Source organism: Symsagittifera roscoffensis, chromosome 4 (assembly GCF_963678635.1).
Source record: "Symsagittifera roscoffensis chromosome 4, txSymRosc1.1, whole genome shotgun sequence".
Lineage (NCBI taxonomy): Eukaryota > Metazoa > Xenacoelomorpha > Acoela > Convolutidae > Symsagittifera > Symsagittifera roscoffensis.
Genome location: NC_087065.1, coordinates 73,884,742 through 73,896,339, shown reverse-complemented (window position 1 = coordinate 73,896,339; position 11,598 = coordinate 73,884,742).

The following is an 11,598-nucleotide window of genomic DNA, read 5'->3' as shown; positions in this document are numbered from 1 at the left end:
ACACCTCACAAAGAAGGAAATTTTTCTCGAGAATTTGAAATTCATCAAAAAGTTGTATGATAAAATATCAAAAACTCTTTTTATCCCCTACCCGATACCCAAATTTGTAAAAACTCCGCAGCAAAATTTTTTATTCCTTCATTTCTCTAAAGATTTTCAAAGCTCAAAACCCTGAATCAGATTTTCTGAGATTTGCTTCGAAAAATTCATCAACTTTGAGATATCCTCCCAAATTTACTTTAAAATTAAAGAACTTAACTAACTACTCAAAAATCAGCAACTTTTCAATGATTACATACAAAAAATTCAAGTAACTTGATGAAAAGAATGCGGAAATGCTACTTGTTCTAATTTTTTTTCTTTGTTACTTATATCGGCGACATTTCTTATTTTTACAGCAAACAACTTTTGGTCATTTAATTTTGCAATTTTCTTTGTGTATATTTTCACTCTTTTGGAAGATTTAAGCCCTTAAAAGGGTCCTCTGATTGGATACGACAACTAGAACAAAAATTAACATTTTTTGATTGGAAACGACAATGTGTGAAAAGTACCTAAAACGGAACTTTGTTTCCGATTGATAACGACATTTATTCAAGAATTCCATAAAAGCATAAAGCTGATATCTGATTGGACACGACTACATTCCAAACAAGGAATATCATTTCTGATTGGTTAAACCTACACATTCGAGTTGAAGGTGACCCTCACGTCTAACTAAAAATCATTTTATTTTCAACTAAACTACCGTCAACTACCTTATCTCTCAGCTCTAAACACCCTAATATCAACTTATTTTCCGTCCGCTTTACCCTCTCAGCTGTAAATCATTCATGTTTTTACTCATTCACTCAACCTATTGCTCAAAATGATCTTCTCAGTGCAAAACAGCAACCTCATGTAACCTGTAGAATTTTTGCCTGATCTAGTAGAAACTCAAGTGCGAGAAACATTCTCTGGACTTTTTCTGGCAGGAATGGACATACCAATCCAAGTCTGGCACAAGGTGGAAGTGATGCGAAGGGATTTCAACGAACATCATATGATGCAAGTGCCCATGACAGATAACCAACTTGGAGAAATGCAAATGATGGAGCAAGTGGCTGGGCACGTGGGAATGAACTACCACGACACTCCTGACTCTAGATATGTGGCTCAACCATTCGACGACTTCTTCTTTCCTTGGGAGGAAGCAGGAAGAGCCGAAAACCCCATCACAATATTTGAATATGAGGGTTTCTCAGAAACAGTGACGCCTCAAAACACCCCTTCACAACAACCACCAGCGATGGAACCTCGTCCAGTTCTGCGTTCTTTAGAGAACCTCCAAAACTCTTCTGCTGCTCGACAGCTCTTTGACTAAATCTTTTTGTAATTAAATGTTGTTTGGTATTAACTTTGTTCTTTGTAATTAATTAATCTCTTCAATTTCATTTTAATTATGAATACAGATGAGGTGTTCAGGTTACATCATTGAAAAATAATTAGAACTTAATTTAGTGTTCCGAACTTGCACAGATGTTAAAAAACTTGATTAATTTTCGAACACAAATTAGGAAAAACACTAGAAAAATTTTACACAAGTAAAAAACACCTGATGATACCTGCATCGTGTCAAAAAATTTGAAACGTTTTTTCGCGTTTTGTCAAAAAAATGAAATATTTTTCGCATATTGTCGAAGAAGTGAAACTTTTTTCGCATCTTGTTAAAAAAACTGAGAATTTTTTTTTGCAATTAGCTGAAAAATTGGAAATGTTTTTTTTTGCAGATTCTTGAAAATCAGAAGAAACATTACGTTTTGCTTACAAGTTTGATGATATTTTGCAAATTCCTTAGCAACAGTGAATTTTTTTGTAAGCGTATGAGAGAAATTAGATGGAAAATCAAAGTTTTTTATTGAAAAGTTGTCATGATCACTATTTAAAAATCCATAACCAACAATGAAAGTGTCAATTTTTTTAACAAATCATGTTGCTAATTTGATTTTTGTACTTTACGAACTTTTTCCAGAAAAGCTGAACCGATCGTTTGTGTGGAAGATAGTTTATGGTTAGTACATAAATAATGATGTTTGATTTTTTTTGCGTTACAGTCTTTTCTTTGCAACCCTTGGCATTTTTTCTGCTCCTTTCCTTTTCAAACAGCGCGGTTCATTGTATGCTGAGAATTATGGATTTATATAGGAACACTAGCACCTACACAATTCCATATTTGGAAACTTCACTCAAAAATTCCAATTATAGTTCCATTCCTTTTATGGTTATTTGAATGACTTATATTGTTTGCCTCCATTTTCATTTAATCTCAAAATCATTTCTCTCATTTCTCTTCATCTGATCAGTCTGTTCTCATGTTGAAAAATGTTCTCAAGAAAAGACACTATTCCCAATTAAATTGATTTCTCAAAAAATCGAACAAGAATTGGGAGATTTGCTTGATCCCAAAAATCCTACAGGGTGAAAAAAAGTTTTGAACCCTGCTTTCAACTACTCAAGAAAAATCAGTTGGGACAACTCGAAAAAAAGATAGCAAGTCTATCTTGGTGAAAAAGAAGGAGAATCAATCTCGGCAGCAACTTGAAATACTGTTATTCACGATGCTAAAAACCTTGGACTCTTTCCTATATTGGAACTCACTTCTGACAATGAGTCAACTATGGATCAGGAGCTTGCGAACTGCAACAAAGTGTATGACATAGCTTTTTACAATAGAAGACAAGTTTGTGTGACGATCAAAAAGTACAATGTTAACAAACCTCCCTGAATTCAGATTCGTCGCTTCGCTGCCAAAAAGAACACAGCAAGGAAACAAGTTGCCTATGTCAACTATACTTTGAACGAATTCAAAGAACTGTCCCAAATTTTTTAGAGACTTTATCTTTGTTGAGAACTGTAATGTACAATAAATTGGGTTTTATGTTTTCTGTCTTATAATTTGAATATTTATCCTCAAAATCATATTTCGTTTAGTATTCGCGTTGAGAAGTATGAGTTGTAGCATTAGTTTTTCAAGAAATTTAACCTAAAAACTTCACAGTAATTTGGGATTTTTTCATATTGTTTTACAAGAAAACTCCCAAAAAATTTCACTAATGATTATAGAATCTTCAAATTTACCAAACTCGCCGAGTTTGCACGTAGACTTATAAATATCTCATTTTGAGTGGACTCTGCATAATGGCAGTAGAAACATTTACATAGAATACAGATCCGATTAAAAAAATTGAACTTATAGAATGTCGTAGAAAAGGAAATAAATGGAAAAAACAATCAATCTTTACAACTACAAAGAGAAGAATATGATAAGTTACTCGATATATTTCTTGCATTACAAGGGTATGTAGAGACATTCAAAAAATTATTGCATCATTATTGGCAAATGCACTGTAGAAAATGAACGTACAGAAATTGAATAAAATTTGAAGAATTTTTGAGATTAAAAAGCAAGATTTTTCGTCAAATAAGAAAAAAAAAATTTGTTTGTACCTCCATTGTTTTTTGGACCCAGACATAAATTTGAAAGCAATGGACCGGAAATTTCCTTTTGGATACGGAAATTGCTGTATAAATTATTTTTTTGCGAACTCCAAAATCTTTAGTTTACATGCAATTCTACATGACTCTGCTGAATCTGTGAAATCTACTACAAAAAAAGACCTGGGTATTGTTATGTTGCATCTAGTCTCCCCAGTTCATGCTTTCTTGGTCACGTGACTGGAATAATTTTCTGTTTATCTGTTAAATTATTTGCTTCATCAGTATATGCATTGTTCGAATGTTAATCATTTAAAAAAAATAGCTCCAGAGAAAACAGTTAACAGAATTAATCTGGTTGTTTTGGATATTGAATATACTGAAAACAAAATAGTGAAAGAGTTAGGAGTTTATAAAGATGGACAAACTGTAAGATATTCCTTTCTTCCTCCCGAAAAATTCAAATCAACATCCCAATCATGTTGGTGTACAAAACATCTTCACGGAATCAGTTGGAGCAGCGGTTACGAGAAACATACTGAATTTGAAAAAAAAATATATTACAAATCTAGAAGCAACACAAATCGATTTTAGTTGCGATAAGTTATGAAAAATGTAAGATTCTGTCAGAGTTTTTGGAAACAAAGATTATTAATCTGGATGAATACGCTTGCCAAAAACTCAGTTTTTGATATTTAAAGATGAAGAATATTATTGGAGGTGTGGCAACTACCCATTTCGACATGCAAAAACACTTCACTGTGCAGAAAGAAAAGCAATTGCATACAGAAAATGGATTCAATTTTTTTTAACAAACTGTGAATTATAATAATTTTATTGTACTACCTTTTTTAAACGTTGATTAAATGTCATTGTCAGTTTTTTCTTTCTAGAGTTAGGATAATCAATCAATGTGACAAGCCCGTAAACTTAGGAAGTTTTGTTTTTGATGAAGAAAATCATGAATGAAAGTCATGGAAATTGTTTGAACGTACTTGTAATAGATCTCTTTAAGTTTTTCTGTGCCAATTTTTTGTTATAGTTTTGATGCTACTATGTGCAATTGTTCGAACTAGGTTATCAACAACATGTGCAGAAACGACCGTTTGTGTAGCTATCCTATCAAATACAGTCGGTTATATTCTACCTTCCCCAAAGCTATGAATAAGTTAAAATCTACCAGAGAACGAACTTTTATTTTCTTAGTTGGACCAAGTGGATCTGGAAAATCTTATTTTTGTTTTGATTGGTTGAAAAGTGGTACTTTTCAACCAGCATTCGACAAAATTTTTACCTTAATCAACATTATCAACCTCTTTGTAGTCAAATGCAAAGAAGAAACCTTAGATTTGTCCAAGAAGTAGATTTTGATTTAATTGAATGTCTTTCCAAAAACGGAACTAAGTATTTCCTTATATTTGATGACTTTTGTGAAGAAATTTCAACCTCCAAACTAATTGTAAAAACTGCCACGGCTGGAAGTCACAGGTGTCTGAACACAATAAAAATCAAACACAATTTGTTTCATCAAAGAACATTGGGAAGAGATGTAGAATTGCAAAATACACACATAGTCTTGTCCAAGTCACCGAGAGATGTTTTACAAATCATTAGATTAGCTCAATAATAAGGTCCAGGATCTCAATTGAAAGAGTGGTATCAAGACGCAACATCAGTTCCTTGTGGTCATTTACTTATGGATTTAACCCCAAAAATAGTTGATTCATTTAGGTATTGCTCCAATAGTGGCTCAGTTTCAACAAAATTTTACTTACCAGCTGGAAAAGAGACAAAATTTTTGGACAATGAGTACACAATACGTCTCTATTCTCCCACTATTTCAAAACTTTTACCTAAGACTTCAAAAACAATTCATTCTCAATTGTCCAAAGGATTTCATTCAGTTTCTGAGCGAGTGTTTAGTAAACCTATCAAGAGGAGAGCTTCGAGAACTTCGGAAAGAAGACGTAGTAAAATATCGAAAAGAAATTTCAGAACTAACACAAAAACGAACTCCTCTACACAAAAGAAGAATTATTTTAAGTTCAACTAAAGGGTTACAGTTGATATCAATCATCACCTGTTTTGTCATTAAAAGATTGACATAGTATGGAACAGTTTGTTTTAATTCCGTACTCAGTTTATCAATCAAAAAGTACACTTCCAAGAAAACAAAAATTGTTACATAAACAAGAAAAAAAGAAGATTGTACCAAAAGTTTTGATATTATTTACTGTGCTGTAAATGCGAGGTTGAAAAAGAGTAACAGTAAGCACGTTATCGACTCAATTTTGAATTCTCCTAGAATTAAACTCAGTCAGTCAGACAATATCATATTAGATAATCGAGATACAAAAGAATCTATTGTAGACTTTGTTTGTGCACTAAAGCGAACAAACACCGATTTTCCAGATATTTACTTTACTATTTTCGAATCAACTCAACATCCTCCTAACCTTGTTTTTAACAAGAATTTCAAAGCAAAAGACAGAGGAACTTGGATCACTTTCAAAATCTGAAAAGGTAAGACAAAACAAATTGTATTCTAGGGGTAGAGCTGCGTACGGTTCTCTTCAAAACTTGAGTAAAGCGAGTGATTTTCAAAGAAGAAAGTAGAACAATTTCTACAAACCAAGACATCGTAAACAAAATTTGGTTCACCAATCAGGCGTTTCCGAAGACTTCAGGCTTTTTCTAAATATTGAAATTTGGTGTATGGACTTGGCTTTTGTAGACAAGTTAGCTTGTCTAAACAATAGTGTCAAGTATTTATTAAATGCTGTAGCTATTTCTTCGACATTTGTCAGAATTCAAATAATGAAAACAAAGTGTGCCAAATACTCTTTACTAGCTTTGAAAAAAATGATTTCTCGAAAAAACACTCCTGAAAAACCTGAAAAATTTTGGAATGATAAAGGAACAGAACACGGGGGAATTTTAAAAAATTTTGCAAGGAGAAAAATGTTGAAGTTTACTCAACAATGAGTGAAACAAAAGCTGCATTTGCAGAGAGAGAGAGCAATTCAGTCTTTAAAACATATATTATATCCTTACATTAAAGATCATGGTGAAAAATTTGTTCCCAAATTGCAGAAATTTGTTTCTAAATTGAACTGTCGCAAAAATTGATCAATTGGAAAATCTCCGAGCGACGTGAAAAATAGTGATTTTTTATCAATCTTGTATAGCAAATCGGTCATGAAATATACTGAACCAAAATTCAAAATTGTTGGTAGAGTTAGAATTTCGAAAAACGATATTCCGTTCCGGAAAGGATACAAGCCACAGTTTACAGATAAAATGTTTGAAATATATATATCTACAAAAAATCCTCCTACGTACATCATCAAAGATCTCAAAAAAGAAGAAATTCTGGGAAAATTTCATGAAAAAGAGCTGAGAAAAAGTTCAAATTAAAGGTAAATCATTTTTTAAATCGAATCTATCGATCAGTTGTCACAGATTCTTTTACTATTGAGCGAGTTTCTTATGCTTTTTTTAATTGTTATCCGAAAAATAGTCTTATTTCTTTTACAAATTTACTACCGGAACAATTACATCTTATAGGAGAATGGGAGGTTGCTATTTCAGAAATATCGTATCCATCATTGTACCAAAACGTTACTGAGGGAAAATTTACATTCATAGATGGGCAAAAAAGTCCTGAGCAAAAAAGAAAGATTCGACCGATGCATAATGAACCTGGATTGTATCCAAGTATTCGTGATATAGTTTTAGCCATGAATGACAACGCTCGAAAACGTATAGGCGCACAAAAATATGAATATAACGGAATTTATGTATCAGTAGATAAAATTACACAAAAAACTGCCATTCATGTACCTGAGGATCAATCAGTGTTTATAATTCAAAGTGCTGATTTGAGTCACATTATTGGCTGTGATTCAGAAAAAAATCAGACATGGGTTAAAATGAAAGGAAAGGGTCCACATTATCTTCAGTCTTCCTACGGCATTATAAGGATACATTCCCTAATAGTTTATAGTGGTATTAAAGAATAAAATATAGTAGGTGTTACAAAAGTTCCTTTATTTCGTGTATTCCTTTCATTTCGAAAGTAAAAAATGGAGACATTATATTTTCAGGACAGTAATGAATTATCAATCCTTTACTAATCTACAATTTAAAAATTTATTGAAAAACTCTTTCCACAGCATAAAAATAGAACTAAGGGATACTACAGGTGAAAAATTCCTTTTGTGTCCGTGGGAAGTACACTAGCTGTTCTCTTGTTTGGCAAAATTTCGGATAATCATTTTTGATTTAAGCTTCATACGAAATGGTTGCTCAAAGTTCAGCTAATTTTCCTATTTTTTGTGGACACGCAAGACAGCGTTGAAGAAGTTTTGGTGCTCTTGCACAAACTCTTGGGAGAACTGCAATTCCCTTTATTAACATATATATAGTCCCAGCTGCAAAAAAAACTGGAGCAGATTCATTTGAAATTGCTGCTCTACAGATTGGAGAAGTTTTCAGTGGACGAAAAAAAGTCAAAACAGTTGCAAAAGGTGTTGGAACAAAAACAGTTGGCAGGTGGAAAAAAGAAACCCAAGCGTAGGACAAGAAAAACCATTTCTCGAAAAAGTATGAATATTTTTGCAGTAAATTTACTATACGATGTAGTGAAATGTTTTACTTATTTATGTAATTTAACTCTTTAAATTCCTTAGTTTGTTTTTACAAAAAGCTTTTCAGCAACTAACCTTTTGGTGAAAAACAAAGATAAAGATATTGGAATATGGGTGTTGTAGTCCTCCAATTGAAAAAATTAACGATAGAGTAGATAAATTTACGAAAATTGTAACCAACTTCTAGTAATTTGGTAAATCTTCCTGAAAGTTTACTCTGAGAAAGATAGAAAATTTTCCTACAAAAAAATCAGACACAAAAAGAATAATATACTAGATCTTTTTCAGTGCAATATTTTACCGGTGTACAGCAATTAACAAATTTGGAGGATAATTTTCGGAAAATTTCAAAAACTTTTAAAAAAAATTTGAAAGCTTCAAGACAAAGTGATAAAAGGTTTTTTCAGGCTGAAAAAATATTTGCAAATAAAATTTAAAATTTAAAAACTTCACAATTTTTCAAAAAATTTTCCAAAACTTACCATCTAAAACTTACCATACCGAAGTTTTGTAAGACAAGCTAGCCCTTACATATCACAAATTGTATAAAATAGCTAAGAAACGCAAACATCTTAATTAGCAAACGTATTCCCTATCTTAATATATAGGAAAACCGTTCCTTATCTTAATACATAGGTTGGTGACCGGATGCTCTTAATACATAAGGGTCACCACCCATTCCTCACCACCGCTTCTGCTCACTCTTCTACTACTTTTATTGAAAGATTATTTTTGCACAGAATCAGAAAGAAGAGACATCGCGGAAAGAGGCACCTCACATTCTAAAGTTACAGTATCCAGAAAACCCATGGCAATTACAGGCATCCAAATTACGGCAAAAGACTGGAGCTCAAACTATTTTCAAAAATAAATAAAGTTGAACTTACGTTTGCCTTTCCTGAAAAACCCCAAAGCCCTTTGAACGTAAGCTGAGGTCTTGAGTGGTTTATGAGCTTAACCGTTATGGATATAACTCCACCTATAGTAGCTTAACGGGAAGACAATTTACAAAGAGGACCGTGGAACACTGTACGGAGCATAAACCGGTGAGACAGCAACTGCAAGGTGTGATACAGATGGTGGTAGGCCTGGGTTAAAATCAGAAACTATAGGTCAAACAGGCAATACCCAAAATTTATTTACGCTAGAAACTTTTCACGTATGACAGGAAAGACCTAAATTAAACACCTGCGAGAAATTTTGGAGCAGAGAGTTGACCCTAAAACTGTGGTCTTTGAATTAACATAGCTAAGAAAAAACTTTAAAATAAAAGAAAACGGCTTTTTGTCAATTTTAAGTGGAGACCGCAAGATGGACGATTCTTTTGTTCGTTTTTCGAATTTTCATTTCCTTTGATTGTTCCGACAACAGTTTTTGCATGTTTGAAGTCTTGTCTATGAAATTGAGGAACATACAGACACACAACTGTGCGCCTATCCAGTTCGAAGTGTTTTGCCTCGTAATGTAAACTGACTTTTTCGCTAAAAAAAATTCGCAAAATGGAAAGTTAAAATAAAAAATTAAAAAGTAATGAGAAAGAAATGTTAAACATAATGATGACATTTATCACGAATTAATAGTTGTTTGACTTTGTTCGGTGAAATTTGTTGATGTGATAATTCAAATATTTTGATTTTCTGCATTAATCATTTTCTAATACTTTCATATAAGTTAATGAGGATGCATGAAATGGGCAAAAACGTCTGAATTGACATTCTTAAATTATCTTTGCAGAGATTAGAAAGGTACGAGACCTTCCTTTAATGCGATTAAAAATCCTTAGGAAATGGACTTTGCTTTGATATATATCTGCGATTTACGGAAAATTTAGAACGTTTTTAACGGTAAGTAAATCAGCTCGCATTTGCTCGCGTGGACTTCCGTGTTTTATCCAGTGTACTTTCAGATCAAAAGCAACGCGGTGTACGAATACGTAGTATACCGGAACAAATTCTAAGTAAAATCCAACACCTAGGTATTCAGACAGTTTCCTTCGCTAAGTGTTCCTATAGTTTTCCTGAAAGCAAAGGCCTAATCATTGTCGTAACAATCCAAAAATTAATTCGACGTGTAATTTTTTTTCTAAAACCATTTTCTTTGTAAAATTATTTGTGTGATGCGTTGAAATAAAAAAGGAGTCAATTAAAATGACTCTTTCCGTCATACGACATTCCGTGCACAGGTTGGATAGGTCAATATCAACGCTATTTAATCACATTGGCAAAATTTTGTGAATAAATCAAATTATTTTTAAAGCATCCAGAGAATCGTCAAATAAAATCTGTCCTCTTTGATTATAGCACTGATGGAGTTGTCTATGTTGTATGTGTTGTTATGTTTTTTGCACCCCCTGAGGCAGAAGGTTTCACTCCTCAGAAGTGCCAAACATATTTTGTTTCCTACAAACTTTGTTGTGTCAGTGTATGATTCGTTCCCCTTTTTGCTGAATATCTATCTCTGATATTTTCTGAACGGCTCCAGTAAACCCAAAAATTAGTGGAACAAAACTGCTGTGTTCCACATCCAGAAATCTTTGTTGGTATTTTTATGTCTCGACACTCACAATATTTATTGGCGTCAGATATAGTTTCAGGGCATGATTTAGCATGGATGTTGAAAGTTTTTGCATCGACAATTGTTTGACTGAACCGACCTCTCCATAGTCCATTCACCTTGATGTCAAGTAGAGCGTCATCTTCATTAGTGATTGTTTTGTTGTGAAAGCTTTCGCCTTCCATCGATTGACGATTGAGTTTCGGCTCTATCTCAACATCATGGCATGCTTCATCCAGGAGTGCCGCAAAGATATCATAAGTTCCATCATGTCTTAAGTGAGTGTATCTTTGGGGCCAGGATAGAGATTAAGCCAGTGTAAACGGTTATCCATATGGGTATGTATGCGGATTGTTTGGTAGTTCCATCCATATCTCTGATGTAAACCTTCTTTGAACTCTGATTTGTTGAGAGAAAATTGTACTTTAAGTGTAGCACGCGTACCCAGTTCAGTTTGATGCTTCTTTCTGTGTTGCTAGAACTATCGTTAGCTTTTTTCTGATGAATAATTTATCATAACTTTGGCTTTTTTGGCTATATGGTTTTCACCAGTAATACTCGGAAGTAGCTGCTGTCTTGCGTTTTTCTCAATTTCGTTCATTTTTTAAAATGCTTCCGGAGTTGTTCCGATTCCGGTTCGGAGGCCTAATTTACTTTGAAATCCCTTTGTGTAGCAGGAAAACACAACTTGTGGTATTTTTTAAGCAATTTTGAAATAATTTTTTGCTAGACTAGTTGTCTTTTCAACTTCGCTTTCCATTTATTTATCGCATGCTCATGGTGTTCTCATAACCGATTCAAGGACTCTAAAACCAGCTGTCATTTTAGTATTTGTTCCTCGAATGTCTTTAAGGCGCATTCCCGACGGTTTTCCTTTGTTTTGGGTTGACACCTAGAAGGCTTCACATTGTAGTCGAATGCC